The sequence below is a fragment of the Mirounga leonina genome, unplaced genomic scaffold (genome assembly GCF_011800145.1).
Source record: "Mirounga leonina isolate KUSES-001 unplaced genomic scaffold, KU_Mleo_1.0 Mir_128, whole genome shotgun sequence".
NCBI lineage: Eukaryota > Metazoa > Chordata > Mammalia > Carnivora > Phocidae > Mirounga > Mirounga leonina.
In genome coordinates, this window is record NW_023270320.1 from 4,839,369 (window position 1) to 4,851,468 (window position 12,100).

Below are 12,100 nucleotides of genomic sequence, written 5' to 3' on the forward strand. Positions count from 1 at the left end.
AGGCTGGATGAGCACGGAGACCGGGAAGATGGGAGTGATTGACTGCTTTTCTCTGGGGACTCACTGAGAAGTAGGGCCCTGAGTTCTCGGCTCCTCTGGGGTGAAGATTGGGAGGCCGCCATTTTCACTCATGTCCTCCAAAGCTGTACAGAAAGCTTGCAGGGAACAAAAGCTCCTGAGTGCAAACCTGAGCAGATTACTTAGTCCAGACCAGGCAAGGGAGGGGCAATTCCACCTCCGGGCAAAGACATTTGGGAACCATGGCAACAGGCCCCTCCCCCAGAAGATCAGCAACAACAGCCAGCCAAGACCAAGTTTACCGATCAATGAGAATGGCAGAACTCCAGCCCTAGGGGAATACTGCACATAGAATTCATGTCTTTTTTACCATGATTCTTTAGTCTTTCAAAGTTAATTTTTTTAAAAACTTTTATTTTTTGAATTTTTCTTTTTCCCTTTTTCAACCAACATTTTATCAATCCTTTTTAAAAAACATTTTTATTTTTCATTTTTAGAGTCATATTCTATCCCTTCATAGTAGTTACCCTTATTTTTGGCATATATATATAAGTTGTTCTCTCTTTAAAATTTTGAGATATGGTTCCTTCTAACAGATCAAAATATACTCTAAATGCTAGTGTATGGCTTTGTTCTAGTCTCCTGCCTAATCACATGCTCTCCTTTTTTTTCTTTCTTTTTTTAAATCCTCTTCTTTCTTTTTTCAACCAACTTCTTAAAAAATCCTTTTATAAAATCTTTTATAACTTTCATATTTACAGTCTTATTCCATCCCTTCATTGTATTAACCCTTATTATTGTACATACATAAACTTTTCTTTCTTTAAAATATTGGGAGGCACATTCTTCTAACAGACGAAAATACACCCAATATCTAGTGTGTGGCACAGATCTATGCACCAGCCTGATCATATTTGATCATATTCTCTTTTTTTTTGTTTTGTTCTGTTTTTGTTTGTTTTTATCTTTTTCTTTTTCTTTCCTTTTCCTTTTTTCTTTCTTTCTCTTTCTTTTCCCCCAGTTTCAGGTCTTTTCTGGTTCATTTAGAGTATATTTTCTGAGGACGTTTTACCCTGTTAACATTTTGTTCTCTCATTAATCTATTCTCCTCTGGACAAAATGACAAGATGGAAAAAATCACCTCAAAAAAAAGAACAAGAGGTAACACCAACTGCCAGGGACCTAATCAATACAGACATTAGTACGATGTTGGACCTAGAGTTCAGAATCATGATTTTAAAGATACTAGCTGGGCTTGAAAACAGCATGGAAGTTACTAGAGAAACACTTTCTGGACAAATAAAAGAACTAAAAACTAACCAAATCGAAATAAAAAGGCTATTATGAGGTGCAATCAAATATGGGGGTGCTAACTGCTAGGATAAATGAGGCAGAAGAGAGAATGAGTGATATAGGAGACCAAATGATGGAAAATAAAGAAGCTGAGAAAAAGAGAGATAAACAACTACTGGATCATGAGGGCAGATTCGAGAGATAAGTGATACCATAAGACAAAACAACATTAGAATAATTGGGATCCCAGAAGAAGAAGAAAGAGAGAGAGGGGCAGAAGGTATAATGGAGCAAATTATAGCAGAGAACTTCCCTAATTTGGGGAAGGAAACAGATATCAAAACTCAGGAGGCACAGAGAACCCTCTCAAAATCAATAAAAATATGTCAACAGCCTGACATCTAATAGTAAAACTTATGAGTCTCACAGACAAAGAGAAAATCCCGAAAGCAGCTCGGGAGAAGAGATATGTAACCTACAATGGTAGAAACATTAGACTGGCAACAGGCCTATCCACAGAGACCTGGCAGGCCAGAAAGGACTGGCAGGATATCTTCGAGCACTAAAAGAGAAAAATATGCAACCAAGAATACTATATCTAGCTAGGCAATCATTGAAAATGCAAGGAGAGTTAAAAAGCTTCCAGGACAAACAAAAACTAAAGGAATTTGCAAACACAAAACCAGCCCTACAAGAAATCTTGAAAGGGGTCCTCTAAGCAAAGAGAGACCCTAAAAGCAACATAGACCAGAAAGGAACAGAGACAATATACTGTAAAAGTCACCTTACAGGCAATACAATGGCACTAAATTCATATCTTTCAATAGTTACCCTGAATGTAAATGGGCTAAAAGCCCCAATCAAAAAGACACAGGCTATCAGATTGGATTAAAAACAAGACCCATCAATAAGCTGTCTGCAAGAGAATCATTTTAGACCCAGAGACACCTCCAGATTGAAAGTGAGGGAGTGGAAAACGATTTATCATGCTAATGGGCACCAAAAGAAAACTGGGGAGGTAATCCTTATATCAGACAAATTAGATTTTAAACCAAAAACTGTAATAAGACATGAGGAAGGACAGTATATCCTACTTAAAGGGTCTGTCCAACAGGAAGATCTAACAATTGTAAGTATTTATGCCCCTAACATGGGAGCAGCCAATTACATAAGGCAATTAATAACAAAAGCAAAGAAACACATCAACAATACAATAATAGTGGGGGACTTTAACACCCCCCTCACTGAAATGGACAGATCGTCTAAGCAAAAGATCAACAAGGAAATAAAGACTTTAAATGACACACTGAACCAAATGGACTTCACAGGCATATTCAGAACATCCATCCCAAAGCAACGGAATATATATTCTTCTCTAGTGCCCATGGAACATTCTCCAGAATCGATCACATTCTAGGTCACAAATCAGGTCCTTACCGGTACCAAAAGATTGGGATCATTCCCTATTTTCAGACCACAATGCTTTGAAACTAGAACTCAATCACATGAGGAAAGATGGAAAGAATTCAAATACATGGAGGCTAAAGAGCATCCTACCAAATGAATGGGTCAACCAGGAAATTAAAGAAGAATTTAAAAACTTCATGGAAACCAATGAAAATGAAAACACAACTGTTCAAAATCTTTGGGATGCAGCAAAGGCAGTCCTAAGAGGAAAGTATATAGCAGTACAAGCCTTTCTCAAGAAACAAGAAAGGTCTCAAATACACAACTGAGCCCCACACCTAAAGGAGCTTGAGAGAGAATAGCAAACAAAGCCTAACCCAGCAGGAGAAGAGAAATAATAAAGAGCAGAGCAGAAATCAATGAAATAGAAACCAAAAGAACAGTAGAACAGATCAACGAAACTAGGAGCTGGTTCTTTGAAAGAATTAACAAGATTGATAAACCCCTGGCCAGACTTATCAAAAAGAAAAGAGAAATGACCCAAATCAACAAAATCATGAATGAAAGAGGAGAGATCACAACCAACATAAAGAAATACAAACAATTATAAGAACATATTATGAGCAACTCTATGCCAGCAAATTAGATAACCTGGAAGAAATGGATGTATTCCTAGAGATGTATCAACTACCAAAAGTGAACCAGGAAGAAATAGAAAACCTGAACAGAACTATAAACACTAAGGAAATGGAAGCAGTCTCAAAAATCTCCGAACAAACAAAAGCCCTGGGCTAGATGGCTTCCCAGGGGAATTCTACCAAACATTTCAAGAAGAATTAATACCTATTCTTCTGAAACTGTTCCAAAAGATAAAAGTGGAAGAAAACTTCCAAACTCGTTTTATGAGGCCACCATTACCTTGATCCCAAAACCAGGCAAAGACCCCATCAAAAAGGAGAACTACAGACCAATATCTCTGATGAACATGGTTGCAAAAATTCTAACCAAAATACTAGCCAATAGGATCCAACTGTACATTAAAAGGATTATTCACCACGACTAGGTGGGATTTATCCCTGGGCTGCAAGGTTGGTTCAACATCTGCAAAGCAATCAACGTGATACAATACATTAACAAAAGAAAGAACAAGAATGATATGATCCTCTCAAAAGATGCAGAAAAAGCATTTGTCAAAGTACAGCATCGTCCTTGATCAAAACTCTTCAGAGTATAGGCATAGAAGGTATATATCTCAATATCATAAAAGCCATCTATGAAAAAACCACAGAGAATATCATTCTCAATGGGGAAAAACTGAGAGCTTTACCCCTAAGGTCAGGAACAGGGCAGGGATGTCCACTATCACCACTGCTATTCAACATAGTCTTAGAAGTTCTAGTCACAGCAATCAGACAACGAAAATGAATAAAAGGCATCCAAATCAGCAAAGAAGAAGTCAAACTCTCACTCTTTGCAGATGATATGATACATTATGTGGAAAACCCCAAAGACTGCACCCCAAAACTGCTAGAACTCATACAGGAATTCAGTAAAGTAGCAGGATAGAAAATCAATGCCCAGAAATCAGTGGCATTCCTATAAACCAACAACAAGACAGAAGAAAGAGAAATTAAGGAGTCAATCACTGGGTGGCTCAGATGGTTAAACGTCTGCCTTCAGCTCAGGTCATGATCCCAGGACCCTGGGATCCAGTCCTGCATCGGGCTCCTTGCTCCTTGGGAGCCTGCTTCTCCCTCCACCTCTCTCTCTGTCTATCATGAATAAATAAAATCTTAAAAAGAAAAAAGAAGAAGAAAGAGAAATTAAGGAGTCGAGCCCATTTACAATTGCACCCAAAACCATAAGATACCTAGGACTAAATCTAACCAAAGAGACAAAGGATCTGTACTCAGAAAACTATAAAATACTCATGAAAGAAATTGAGGAAGACACAAAGAAATGGAAAAACGTTCCATGCTCAGTGGACTGGAAGAACAAATATTGTGAAGATGTCAATGCTACCTAAAGCAATCTACACATTCAATACAATCCCTATCAAAATACCATCCACTTTTTTCAAAGCAATGGAAGAAATAATCCTAAAATTTGTATGGAACCAGAAAAGACCCCGAATAGCCAGAGGAATGCTGAAAATGAAAGCAAAGCTGGCGGCATCACAATTCCGGACTTCCAGCTGTATTACAAAGCTGTCATCATCAAGACGGTGTGGTACTGGCACAAAAACAGACACATAGATCAATGGAACAGAATAGAGAGTCCAGAAATGGACCCTCAACTCTATGGTCAACTCATCTTTGACAAAGCAGGAAAGAATGTCCAATGGGAAAAAGACGGTCTCTTCAGCAAATGGTGTTGGGAAAATTGGACAGCCACATGCAGAAGAATGAAACTGGACTATTTCTTTACACCACATATAAAAATAGACCCAAAATGGTTGAAAGACCTCAATGTGAGATAGGAGTCCATCAAAATCCTAAAGGAAAACACAGGCAGCAGCCTCTTCAACCTGAGTCGCAGCAATTTCTTCCTAAAAACATCACCAAAGGCAAGAGAAGCAAGGGCAAAAATGAACTATTGGGACTTCATCAAGATAAAAAGCCTTTGCACAGCAAAAGAAACAGTCTACAAAAGCAGAAGACAACCTACGGAATGGGAGAAGATATTTGCAAATGACATATGAGATAAAGGGCTAGTATCCAAAATCTATAAAGAACTTTGAAACTCAACACCCAAAGACAAATGATGCAATCAAGAAATGGGCAGAATATATGAACAGACATTTTTCCAAAGAATACATCCAATTGGCCAACAGACACATAAAAAAGTGCTCGACATCGCTTGGCATCAGGGAAGTCCAAATCAAATCCTCAATGAGATATCACCTCACTCCAGTCAGAATGGCTAAAATTAACAAGTCAGGAAATGACAGATTTTGGCGGGGATGCAGAGGAAGGGGAACCCTCCTACACTGTTGGTGGGAATGCAAGCTGGTGCAACCACTCTGGAAAACAGTATGGAGGTTCTTCAAAAAGTTGAAAATCAATCTACCATACGACCCAGCCATTTCACTACCAGGTATTTACCCCAAAAATACAAATGTAGGGATCTGAAGGGGTATATGCACCCCGATGTTTATAGGAGCAACGTCCACAATAGCCAAACTGCGGTAAGAGCTAAGATGTCCATTGACAGATGAATGGATAAAGAAGATGTGGTACAGATATACAATGGAATATTACGCAGGCATCTAAAAGAATGAATTTTTGCCATTTGCAATGACGTGGATGGAACTGGAGGGTATTATGCTGAGCAAAATAAGTCAATCAGATAAAGACATGTATCATATGACCTCACTGATATGAGGAATTCTTAATCTCAGGAAACAAACTGAGGGTTGCTGAAGTGGTGGGGGGTGGGAGGGATGGGGTTGCTGGGTGATAGACATTGGGGAGGGTATGTGCTATGGTGGGTGCTGTGAAGTGTGCAAGACTGTTGAATCATAGTTCTGTACCTCTGAAACAAATAATTCATTATATGTTTAAAAAAAGAAGAAGAAGATAGCAGGAGGGGAAGAATGAAGGGGGAGAAATCGGAGGGGGAGACGAACCATGAGAGACGATGGACTCTGAAAAACAAACTGAGGGTTCTAGAGGGGAGGGGGTTGGGAGGTTGGGTTAGCCTGGTGATGGGTATTAAAGAGGGCACGTTCTACATGGAGCACTGGGTGTTGTATGCAAAGATGAATCATGGAACACTACATCAAAAACTAATGATACAATGTATGGTGATTAACATAATATAATAAAAAAATAAACATACAAATTACCATAAAAAATCAGCTGCATTTCTACACACTAAGGGTGAGCATTCTGGAAAGGGAATGAAGTTATCAGTTCCATTTATAACAACATCAACAAGAATAAAATACTTAGGAATAAACTTAAGGATATAAAAGCCTTGTACACTGAAAACTACAAAACACTGATGATACAGTTAAATTAAAGAAGATACAAGTGGAAAAGTATTCCATGTTCAAAGATTGAAAGACTTAATATGGTTAGGGTCTCAATACTACTTACTCAAAGGGACTTGCAGATTCAATGCAATCCTTATAAAATCCCTTGGGTTTCTGTTTGTTTGTTTGTTTGTTTTGCAGAAATAGGAAAACTCATCCTAAAAATCATTATAGCATCAAAGGACTACAAATAGCTAAAACAATCTTGAAAAAAAGAAAAAAGCTATGTAATCAACAAAATGTAGTACTGACAAAGACAGCCATATAGGCCAATGGAAAAGAATAAGGAGCCCAGAGATAAAGTCTTCAATATATGGTCAAATGACTTTCAATAAGGTTGCCACAGAAATTCAATAGGGGAAAAAAAGTCTAATAAATGGTGCTGGAAAAAACTGGATATCCACATGTAAAATAAATAAACATGGACCTTTACCATACACCATAACAAAACTAATGATAAATGTATTCTAGACCTAAACAGAAGTACTAAAACTATAAAACTCCTTAAAAAATAGTGGAGAAAAATTTCATGATATTGGGTTTAGGAATGATATCTTGAATATGGCACAAAAAGCACAGGCAAAAAAAATAGATAAATTGGATTTCATCTAAATTAAAAACTTTTGTGCATCAAAGGACTCTATCAACTGTTAAAAGCATCCCATGGATTAGGAGAAAATATTTGCAAATCATATATCTGATTAAGATTAATATTCAGAATATAAAAAGTACTAAAACTCTCAAACTCAATTAAAATTTTTTAAAATGAGCAAAGATTGGGAATAAACATTTCTCTAAGAAGATATGCAATTATCCAATATGCATATAGAGAGATGCTCAACATCACTAAACATTAAAGAATAAAAATGATAATGAAGTACTACTTCACACCCATTAAAATTGCTATTATAAAAAAATGAAAAAATAAATAAAAAAGAAATGTTGGTGAGGATGTGAAGCCATTGTAAACCTTGTACATTGGTGGCAGAAATGAAAAGTAATGGAAAGTGGCATGGGAGATCCTCAAAAATTAAACAGAATTGCCATATGATCCAGAAATACCTCTAGGTATATAATCAAAATAATGGAAAACAATGATCTGAAGAGAGATTTGTACACCAATAGTGGTAGAAACCTTATTTACAATAGCCAAAAGATGAGACAAACCAAATGTCCATTTATGGATAAAAGGATAGGCTATGTATGGTATAAACATGCAATGGAATATTATTCAGCCATAAAAAGGAATGAAATTTTGATACAACAACAAAATGGATGAATTTGAAAACATTATGTCAGGTGAAATAAATCAGACTCAAAAGGATAAATACTGTATGATTCCACTTGGATTATGTACCTAGAATATGCAAATTTATAGAGACAGAAAGTAGAATAGTGATTACCAGGGCTGTGGGGAAGTCTCATTGGAGAGTTATAGTTTAACGTATACAGAGTTTCAGTTTATAATGATGAAAATTTTCTGGAGATGGATAGTGATGGTGGTTGCACAACAATGTAAATGTACTTGTGTTCCTGAACTGCACACTTGAAAATGATTAAGGGGGTAAACTTTATGCTATGCATATTTTACCACAGAAATTAGTATGTATTCTATATTCACTGTTTTAAAAACTAAGATAGGAGATATAATCACTAAATTCATATTGTGAGAACAGTATGTACTGCTATTCACAGCAGCCAATGGCATCCTAAAAGATAATATACTGTTTGTTAATATATGGGAAATACACAGTCTAAACAAATTGAATTATTTTCCACAGTTGAAAGGGTGGGGGGAAAGCAGAATATTTATTTAATACACACTATAAAGTGGTTAAATGTAAATAAAATGCCAGATAAGTCAAATCAACCCAGACAGAAAGGTTTTGAAAAAAAAATTGAAATTCACTTCTTATAATAAAAAACCTATTTGAAAATAAGAAAAGGGCATCCTAAAAGAACACCATTTTAAATGTTATACAATTTTGGCCATTAAAATTGATTATGCCTGGAGTTTTATTTAGCACAGTCAGTGTGATTTTCCAGGCCCAGCCAGGTGACTTCCAACAATCTGTTTCATTACCATCAGTAGTGTGATATATTGATTTGTGTATATCTTCAGAGCTTTAATCTTTTATGTGAGCATGCAAATAGTTTATGTTTTAGCAACTTGAAACCAATTCCTGTTTTCCATTCTGAAAGAACAGGCAAATAAAAATTACCCTGCACACATTGTAGAAATTTTTTTCATACCTTAATCTTTTACATTTTTACTCAAGGAAAAACAAATAAAACCAAAGTTTTGGAGTACTCATAATTATCATCATTTCTATTTTCAGTGCTGTCATTCCTGTCTCCCATTGTGGCCAGCCATAGTAAGGATGTTTAATAGTAAAAATGATGGCAATTGTCAGGAATTTGTTTCCACCATATTATTTTATGACTCCTTCAGTTTCTCCCTCAGAATCAAGTGTTGATATTTTCTACCCTGATTGTCCTCAAATAATGTAATGAGTATCTGTGCTTATTTCTTTTTTAAAAGATTTTATTTATTTGAGACTGAGAGAGAGAGAGCAGGAGTGGGAGAGGGACAGAAGAAGAAGGAGAAGACACTCCACTGAGCAGGGAGTCCAATCTCAGGACCCCAGGATCATGAACTGAGCCAAAGGCAGATGCTTAATGGGACTGAGCCATCCATGCATCTCTGTGCTTATTTCTTTTGACAGAACATTTTCATATCAGATTTTGGGCTTACCATTTCTATTTGAATTTCAAGATCAAGACTTTTAAATACAGATCTTGGCATATCCTTGTTATATTCCTTTTGAAATTAACTGTGTACAAGTAGGTTAATAACATTTACTATTTTTCATACTTAGTCACTAATGTCTGAGAATTGAAACAATATGTTTAGGACTCAGTATCTTCCACTATTTCTTTAAAAACAGAAAGAATTACAAAATTTCTTGTGACAATGAATTCATTAAAATCCAAATGAACATTTATATATGATTTAAAAAACAATGATGCTCTAATTTTCAGAATACCAAAAAAATTATTAGAACACTAACATGGAGCTGGCTTGATTATATTTTGCTAATAGAAATATATGATATATATGAAGCCAAAGTTTTGCAGCTACCATTTGGATAATGCCTCCCATAATCTCTGCACCTGTATCTCCCTACAGAAACAGAAACTTTTCCAACATTATATGCATTGCTTCTTTAATGATGAACAGTAGAGTGTGGTTTAAGTCTGCTGACATAGATGTCTTATTTGATAAAGCATCACCTTGGTCATGAATACTGTAGCAGAGTAGTGACTACCAGATATCCCTCATCTTGTTCACTAACTGTGGTGAATAAAAATGGCTTGCATCCTTTTTTCCCTTTAGCTATTTCAAAAAATCCTTCTTAAAATGTGGAGATAGTTGGAGTTCCATCAATCATCGTCAAAGCACCAAGGAGAGTATTACTGTACAGGATCTATAACTGAAAATTAGACTGAATCTAGATCATTGGTGACTTGGAACCCCTTAACTTCTCTGGATAAACAACCTCCTCATTTTTTAACATGATGGGAAAGAATAAACCATCAACTGTTTAAGCCATTCTTAGTGGGTCTTGTTTCTTGTGCAATTCCTAATTCATATAGCATATGTTTGACTGTTTAGAAATAATGGGGAGTTAAAAATTCAAGACAATTTAGGCAATAATTTGAGAAATATTTTTGAAATAAATTTCACAAAATTAAAACTTATTACAAAGTTTTAAAGATGAGTTTTTTATGAGAATTTGGGGTGACAATTTTTGGAGACTTTTTTACATCCTAAGTTTTTAAAATAAACATTAGTAAAGATAGGTTGTAATAGACTTTAATATGTATGGCAAATATTTCCATGATTATCAGATAAAATAATACATATATATCTTTATTGAAGCATAATTAACATACAATGTTTTATTAGTTTCAGGTGTACAGCATAGTGCTTTGACAGTTCTAAATATTATTCAGTGTTCACCATAATAAGTATAAAACCATCTATCACCATATATTGTTACTACAGTATTATTAAATATATTCTCTATGGTATTCTTTAAAAAGATTTATTTATTTGAATGAGAGAGAGGGAGAGTGGGTGCATGAGTTGGGGGAGTGGCAAAGGGAGAGAATCTTCAAGCAGATTCCCTGCTGAGCACAGAGCCCAATGTGAGGCTCCATTCTCACCACCCATGAGATCATGACCTGAGCTGAAACTAAGAGTCAGACGTTCAACAGCCTGAGCCATTCAGGCACCCCCTACCCCATGCTGTACTTTTTATCTCCATGACATTTATTTTATAACTGGAAGTCTGTATCTTTTCATCCACTTTATCTATTTCACACATCCCCCAAACCACCTCTCCTCTGGAAACCACCACCCAGTTTGTTCTCTGTATTTAAGAGTCTGTACAGATGGCCAGGAGACACATGAAAAGATGCTCAACATCACTAATCATCAGGGAAATGCAAATCAAAACCACAGTGAGTTATCATCTCACACCTGTCAGAAAGACTAGTAAAAAGATAAGAAATAACAAGCGTTAGCAAGAGTGTGGAGAAAAGGGAACACTCATGCACTGTTGAAAGGAATGTAAACTGATGCAGTCACTGTGGAAAACAATATGGATGTTCCTCAAAAAGTTAAAAATAGAAATACCATATGATCAAGAAATTCCTCTACTAGATATTTACCCAAACAAAATGAAAACATTAATTCAAAAAGATATATGCATCCCTATGTTTATTGAAGCATTATCTATAATAGTCAAGATGTGGAAACAACTCTAGTGTTTATCCGTGGATGAATGAATAGATAAAGAAGATGTGAGATTATATGTATACAGAAAGAGAGGGAGAGAGAATAAAATTTTAGTCATCCATAAAAGAGAATGAGATCTTGCCATTTGTGACATGAATGGACCTAGAGTGTATTATGCTAAGTGAAATAAGTCAGGCAGAGAAAGACAAATACTGTATGATTTCACTGATTTAAGGAATCTGAAAAACAAAATAAATGAATAAACAAACAGCAGAAGTAGACCCATAAATACAGAGAACAAACTGATGGTTGCCAGGGCAGGGTAGAGAGGAGATGGCCAAATGGGTGAAGAACAGTGAGAGAAACATGAATGTTGATAAATGGTAGCTACCCTTGTTGTGAGCATAGCTTAATGTATAGGCTTTCCAAATCACTGTTATACACCTGAAAGCAATGTAATGTTGTATGTCAACTATACTTCAATAAAAATTCAAGAAATATATATATATATATATATATATATATATATATATATATATATA

General features: G+C 35.8%; 1 protein-coding gene across 1 annotated transcript in view; it reads right to left on the minus strand.

Annotated features, from left to right (window-relative positions):
* ADAM2 (ADAM metallopeptidase domain 2) overlaps positions 1-12,100 on the minus strand; it is a 166,493-nt gene that overhangs the window by 28,634 nt on the left and 125,759 nt on the right. The window lies entirely within an intron of this gene.